Here is a 7773-nt window from a genome sequence, read left to right on the forward strand (position 1 = left end):
GTCAGACATGACTTAGTGACTAAAGAACAACAACAAGGTGAAATCTGAGAAAACAAGGATATATTCTGTTTTCTAACTAATATATCCCCAATATTTAGATCAATTCCAAGACCACAGTATAGGTTCAGCAAATATTTTTTAATTGATTGAAAGCACACTTGAATTGCTTCTGAAGTTTCTATTCTGCCTCATGAATCTCTAGAGTTTAATGTGTTACAGATCTATATGTATTCTTTGTTTTCATTTGTCATTGGGCTGGATTTTGGCTTTTTTACAGATGAACTTTAAAGTAGTTTTGTGAAATTAACAACAAAAAAGACCATACTGGATTCTGAAAGGATTTATGTAAATGGTATTAGTACTTGAGAAATGGCCAACAGTTTCCATTATTAAAGCTTCTTATCAGTTTCCTAATTTACAGCTCAGTAATTATTTTATGTATATAGTTTTATGTATATAGTTTACATTATTTAATGTATGTAGTTTACATTTGGGGTGTTCTTATTTTGTTAATTTTATTCCTAATTTTATTTTCTGTTGCTATTATGATTTGGGTATTTTATCCATTATAATTTTAAACTATAAAATGAGAAGACTCTTAATTTTCTGCACCTGTTTTGCTACCAGACCAGTTCTTGTATTGTCTGCTTAGTTCTAATGGTTATCTGCGCTTTACAGATGAGGAAATGAAGCAACTAGAAACATGCTAAAGAATGTTCAGCATCCACACTCAAGTTCCGACGCGTTTCAGTTCAAATTCTCTGTTTCAAAGATGCCTGTCCCACGTAATATGCTTCTGGCCTTTGGGGACCATGTCATTTCATAATCACTCTGTCCCCTCTGCATAAAGTTTGTTATAAAACGATGGCTCTCAATCAGAGGTTATGTTCCCCCACGGGACATTTGACAGTATCTGCATACATTTTTGATCACACTGGGAAAAGTCTGCAGACAGCCAGTGAGTAGAGGCCAGGACAGGCCCCCATCCCAGAGAATCATAGTTAATACTTGAGTAAGCACTCAGACATGTCACACAGATATGTACTGTTATTAACTGTGTAATCCATGCATTACTTATCATCATTAGGACCCAAAACAAGGTTGACGTTGTCTCCATTCCATCTTTCAGAAAAGAATCCGGAGCATGACACACTCAGGTTAACAGGTAAAGCCAGGGTTCAACCTCAGGCAGCGAAACCTCAGAACCACACCTGAGTGCTATATGCCAGCTTTAGTTTGTTGCATTTCATTAAATTCAAGGCAAGGGCTTCTTCACACTTAACATACAAATTTACCTTACAAAAGCAAATTAAAATTCATTAAAATAGACATTTAGTATTAGTTTAATTGCATAGAGACGGAAAATTGTCAGTCTCTTCTATAGTTAATTTGAGAGTTAATGTTTCACTGTGAAAGATGAGAATATAAACCCAAGACTCTATCCCATCCAAGTTCAGTGCTTGCTCCTGAATGTTTTTATGGGACTCATAAAAGCTGACAGTGGGGATGCTTGGAGATTTATGTAATACTGCACAACTATATAATAAGAGAATTCATATTTTGTATTGTTCAGTGGTTAAGAAGAAAGGGCAGACACACCTTGCTCTAGCAGCAAAAATCCACAGGAAGACAGGATTCATCAACACTCTTTATAATGTCACAAGACAGAGAAATTTTAATAAGGGGACCGACAAGTGTGCCATGGCCTGAGAACAAAGCCTTCATAGCCATTATCTAGTCTTACAGCATTCCCAGGAGAGAGAGCAAACACCTGCTATGTCCGCAGGTGCTAAGTGAGAATGCACAGCAGCTCAGTGGCTTGGACAAAGGCTTGCTGTAAATCAACAACAGAAACATATCTCTAGTTGCCTCTGCTTTTCAGCACTCTTCTTTGAACTAGGGATTCTTTTGTGGCAATATTTGTAGAATGCTTTGCAATTCTAACTCATATTTTCAAGAGTTTTATTATGCGAGTACTATGCTTCTGCAATGGCTCAAACTAAATATACATAATGAATAAATAAATATGCATCAATTTGTCCAGCATTCTTTAAATGCCCTGCCTTCAAGGAGCTTACCAACTATTCAAAGAAACATGAATAGTGGTGCATATTTAAAGGATCAATTGATTGGTAGTAATTAGAAAAAAAAATATGGATTTATGTAATGTATACTACAATACCTCTTCAACCTTGGAATTGATGAGAATTTATTCATCACAACAACCCAGTGAGATGGCTACCAATTTTATTTAAGTTTATTTAAGTGAGAAGAGTGAAACACGGGGAAGTGAGATGGGCTGCCCAGGGACACAGCAGGTATCTGAGATTAAAAACCCAGGCAAGAAGATTACAGAGCACACAGTCTTGATCCCTGTAGTGTATGCACAAGCTTTCAGTTCAGTTCAGTTCAGTTGCTCAGTCATGTCCAACTCTTTGCGACCCCATGGACTGCAGCACACCAGGCCTCCCTGTCCATCACCAACTCCCAGAGTTTACTCAAACTCATGTCCATTAAGTCAGTGGTGCCATCCAATTATCTCATCCTATGTCATCCCCTTCTCCTCTGGCCTTCAATCTTTCCCAGCATCAGGGTCTTTTCAAATGAGTCAGCTCTTTGCATCAGGTGGCCAAAGCATTGGAGTTTCAGTTTCAACATCAATCCTTCCAATGAACACCCAGGACTGATCTCCTTTAGGACTGACTGGTTGAATCTCCTTGCAGTCCAAGGGACTCTCAAAAGTCTTTTGAACTCTCACGGTTCAAAAGCATCAATTCTTCGGGGCTCAGCTTTCTTTATAGACCAACTCTCACATCCATACATGACCACTGGAAAAACGATAGCCTTGACTACACAGACCTTTGTTGGCAAAGTAATGTCTCTGCTTTTGAATATGCTGTCTAGGTTGGTCATAACTTTCCTTCCAAGGAGTAAGCGTCTTTTAATTTCATGGATGCAGTCACCATCTGTACTGTAAAGTACAAACTTAAAAGGTTGTCAAGTGTTAGAGAAATGAAAGAATAAGTTTCACAGGAATCACTAGGAAACACTCATGAAGATATATTGTTCAAAATGACCCTTTAAAATAGGTAAATATGCCTCAATCAGTGGTCCTGAAAAGAATACCAGTTTAGAAATATTTTGATAATATGTTTTTGCAGAAGTGGAATTTGGTTGCCACAGTGATTGGAAACTTCACTAGCATTTAATAGGTAGAGGTCTGCTAGTCACCTTGTACAAACAACACTTAAAAGACAGTCCTTTACAAAGATCTGTTACTCTGCATTTCATGCAACTTTCCAAATGATCTTTTGGATAGCAACTGAAAACCCTAGGTATGTTTATGAACAAAAAGTCTACTCTATTTTGCATTTAAACTCAAAGCAGTTTTAAATGCACAGTAAAAATCCAGGAATTCAGTAAATAAAAGGAAGGCTAACTTTTGTTTTGTCTGGAACTTATACTAAAAGTTATTCATCATCTTTTAAAAAATCATAGCATTCAAGGCAATCAATCATGGAATTTGGGTCACAAATCTAACATCTGTATCAATCTGTCTATAACTCCTAAATTGTTAGTGAGTCTACAGATAAACATTTTTCATATAAAAGCCAGGATCTGATTTCTTTTTCTTTTGGTGCAAATGTTCCTATTTGAGTACATAATGAAATATGTGTTGTATTAAATAAATTATTCTCATTTAAAATTTCTCTTATGTTATAGTAGGACATGATTTTTCCAAATAACTATTTTATATCTTATGTGACTTTCATTCCACAATATTCCATGGGGTGTTACCAAATATTTCATATTAACAGGAGTTTCAGATCTGATAGAATGGGGATGCCTTAATTTAGATAAATAGATGAAAAAAGGGCATAGACTAGGACAGTTTCTTTGGTTCATTGATTCATTATTTCAACATATTTTCTGAGCACCTAATATGTGTCAGGCCACTCTACTCTGCATTAGTCATGGAAGAATGAACAAGAAGGGTAAAGCCCCGCCATCACAGACTTTACTTTATAATGAAAGAAAAAAAATCTACTACTCAGAAATAATTCAAGATAAGGACTCTAACGGCAGAAAGTAAAGAGAGGCTAAAGAGCCTCTTGATGAAGATGAAAGAGGAGAGTGAAAAAGGTGGTTTAACACTCAACATTCAAAAAGCTAAGATCATGACATCTGGTCCCATCATTTCATGGCAAATAGAAGGGGAAAAAATTGGAATCAGTGATAGATTTTATTTTCTTGGGCTCCAAAATCACTGTGGACAGTGACTGCAGCCATGAAATTAAAAAAATAAATAAATAACGTACTCTAGACAGCATATTAAAAAGCAGAGACCTCACTTTGCTGACAAAGGTCCATGTAGTCAAAGCTATGGTTTTTCTAGTAGTCATGCATAGATGTGAGAACCGGATTATAAAGAAGACTGAGCGCTAAAGAACTGATGCTTTCAAATTGTGGTGCTGGAGAAGATTCTTAAGAGTCCCTTGGACTGCAAGGAGATCGAGCCAGTCAATCTTAAAGGAAATCAACCCTGAATATTTATTGGAAGGACTGATGCTGAAGCTGAAGCTCCAATACTTTGGCCACCTGATGCTAAGAGTTGTCATTGGAAAAGACTCTGATGCTAAGAGTTGTCATTGGAAAAGACTCTGATGCTGGGAAAGGCTGAAGGCAAAAGGAGAAGAGAGCAGCAGTTAGACAGCATGACCAACTCAATGGACATGAATTTGAGTTAACTCTGGGAGACAGTGGAGGACAGAGGACCCTGGCGTGCTGAAGTCCATGGGGTTGCAAAGAGTCGGGCATGACTTAGCCACTGAACAACAATAATAAGGACTGCATGCCATTTCAATACCAAGAGGGAAAATTGCTTAACAGAATCAACCAAGTCTTATTTAATTCTTTAGGGGATTGTACTTATGTTCTACTTGGCATTTATTATTGGCTGGTACTGAAATTTTGTGAAGTCACATACTAAATTATGAATATTTTCCTGTGGAGAAGCAAATAATTCCTGGACACTAAAAAATAATAATTGTCCGTATGTTTTCTTTCTCATAGGACACTAAAGAGGTTTGTTTTTCACTTAGCAAGCTTATTTCAGTATATCTCTCCTTAAATGCTTCTGCAACCAGCCCTCCTAACCTAGTGATTCTCATTAATGAATAAGTACACCTTTGAAACACATTCATTTCTGTGTTGATGTAAGAGTGATATTTTTAACTTATTGAAGTTTTATTTTTACACATTTTAGTAAGAATCATATAATAAAAGAATGAAGTTAGGATAAATATCAGAGGGCCTAAGAGTAGAGAGTTTAGATATTTTGAGATAGAAAAATGAGTCCAATTATAAGTTTGGGTTTTTTTAAACAGTTATTTACATCACAAGACAGAGATTAAAATGAATCATAAAATCTGAGAAATATGTTTTATATTTTTATTCAGTTTAACTCAATGGTTATTTAATTTCAATTAGAGAATCTTCTTGTGCTGTTAAGCATAGGCTGGCTATCAATTTAGCACTGGATTGATATTCAGCACTTTCTGTTGATAGATAGATAAATAAGGCCAATTATAAAGTTGTTTTTTTTTTTTAATCAGGTTATTTACTTCACAAGATAGGGATTAAAATGAATCATAAGAGCTGAGAAATATGTTTTTATATTTTTATTCAATTTGACTCAATGGTTATTTACTTTCAATTAGAGAATCTTCTTGTGCTCTTAAGCATAGGCTACCAATTTAGCACTTCAGTGATATTCAGCACTTTCTGTTGATACTGGAGGCTAGTACGCTATAATTTGCTCATAAAAAATCTAAGATTCTTGAAAGAAAAAAATGTTATTTAATACATATGATGTTTTTGAGAAAATAAAGGAGACATTTTGAGAGCAAGAATTTAGCAGGAATTTAATTTTTTAAGATTTGCTTTTATGTAGATCATTTTTAAATTCTTTACTGAATGTGTCACAATGTTGCTTCTGTTTATGTTTTGGGTTTTGGGCCATGAGGCGTGTGGGATCCTTACTCTCTAATCAGAGATCTAACCCACACCCCCCACACTGGAAAGTGAAATCTCAAGTGCTGGACTACCTAGGAAGTCCACCACAGAAATTTAATTTTGAACTCATATCTCCAAAAATTTGAGGTTATTGGGAAAAGAATATAAACTAAAAATATATATGATGAAATAAAATGTAGACTCAAAAATAATGGAAATTTTAATAAAATAAAAATAACTGCAAATGGGTTTTGCTAAAGATAAAAAAGAATTAGATCTTTATAAATTTTAAAAATTATTCATGTGCAGCAAAGAAAAAGAGTTGGAGAATGCAAAAGGAATTTTGAGCATTGTGGAAGAAAGAGAAGTTCAAAGTGAGTTTAACTGGACTTACATTTGAATGGAGATAACATATAAAATGAAGACCAAGATCAGAGATAATAGGTGAGAATTTTCCAGAAAGTCAGATTCTGAAATCAGAATTTCCAAACTACAGACTTAGAAAGCACTTTTAATTCCAAGCTGATAAATAAAGATGATTTATTAGATGTATTGTGGTAAGTTGCAGAATACCAATGACAAAAATGAACAATTTTACTATCAGTTGAGAAAAAAATGACACCTTACAAGGAAAAAATAATTAATGTGATAGATATTTTTTGTTTTCAGCTTTTTATTTTTCCACTTTATTTAAATACGACTGACAAAAATTTTAACTATATAAGGTGCATACTATGATGTTTTTAAATATGTATATATTATGAAATAATGTCACAATCAAGCTAATTAACATATCCAGCAGCTCACCTATCAGGTTTTTTGTTTTTGGTGTTTGTATTGAGAATACTTGATATCTAGTCTCTCATCAATTTTAAATATAAAATTCATTATTCTTAACTATACTTGACATGATATATAGCTAGAATGTATTCATCTTATAATGTGTTCTTTTTGACCAATATCTCCCCATTTCCCAGTTTCCTGCACATCTTCTTGGTAATCACCATTCTGTTCTCTTTCCCTATGAGTTCAACATTTTTAGATTCCAAATGTAAGTAAGATCCCGCAATATTGGTGTTTCTGAATCTCATTTATTTCACTTAGCATGATATGTTCCAGGTTGTCTTAAGTGGCAGAATTTCTTTCTTTAAGACTGAATAATATTTTATAATATATTATGTCATATATATTATCCTTATATAATATATATAAAATGGTATGTACTACATCACATTTTCTTTATCAGTTCATCTACTGACACATGGGTTATTTCCATATCTTGATTATTGCAAATAATGCTGCAATGAACATGGGAGGGCAAATATTTTTTGAAGATAATGACTTTATTTCCTCTGGATACATACCCGAAAGTGGGATTGCTAGGTCATAAGGCAGTTCTGTTTTTAATATTTTTGTGGAACTTCCATACTGTTTTCATAGTGAGTGCACAGATTTCACTTGCACCAATAAAGTACAAGTGCTCCCTTTTCTTCATATCCACACCAACACTTTTTTCTGTCTTTTTGATAATAACCATCCTAACAAGCGTGAGATGAAATCTCATTGTGGTTTTCATTTGCGCTTCCCTGATGATTAGTGATGTTGAGCAATTTCTCAGGAGAGAAATACCTTCCCTAGTCAGCTTGGCTTGGGAATCTGTTCTTGTTCAGTCACTCAGTTGTGTCCAACTCTTTGCGACAGAATGGACTGCAGCACTCCAGGCTTCCTGTCCTTCACATCTCCTGGAATTTGCTCAAA

The sequence above is a fragment of the Bison bison genome, unplaced genomic scaffold (genome assembly GCF_000754665.1).
Source record: "Bison bison bison isolate TAMUID 2011002044 unplaced genomic scaffold, Bison_UMD1.0 scf7180017864368, whole genome shotgun sequence".
Lineage (NCBI taxonomy): Eukaryota > Metazoa > Chordata > Mammalia > Artiodactyla > Bovidae > Bison > Bison bison.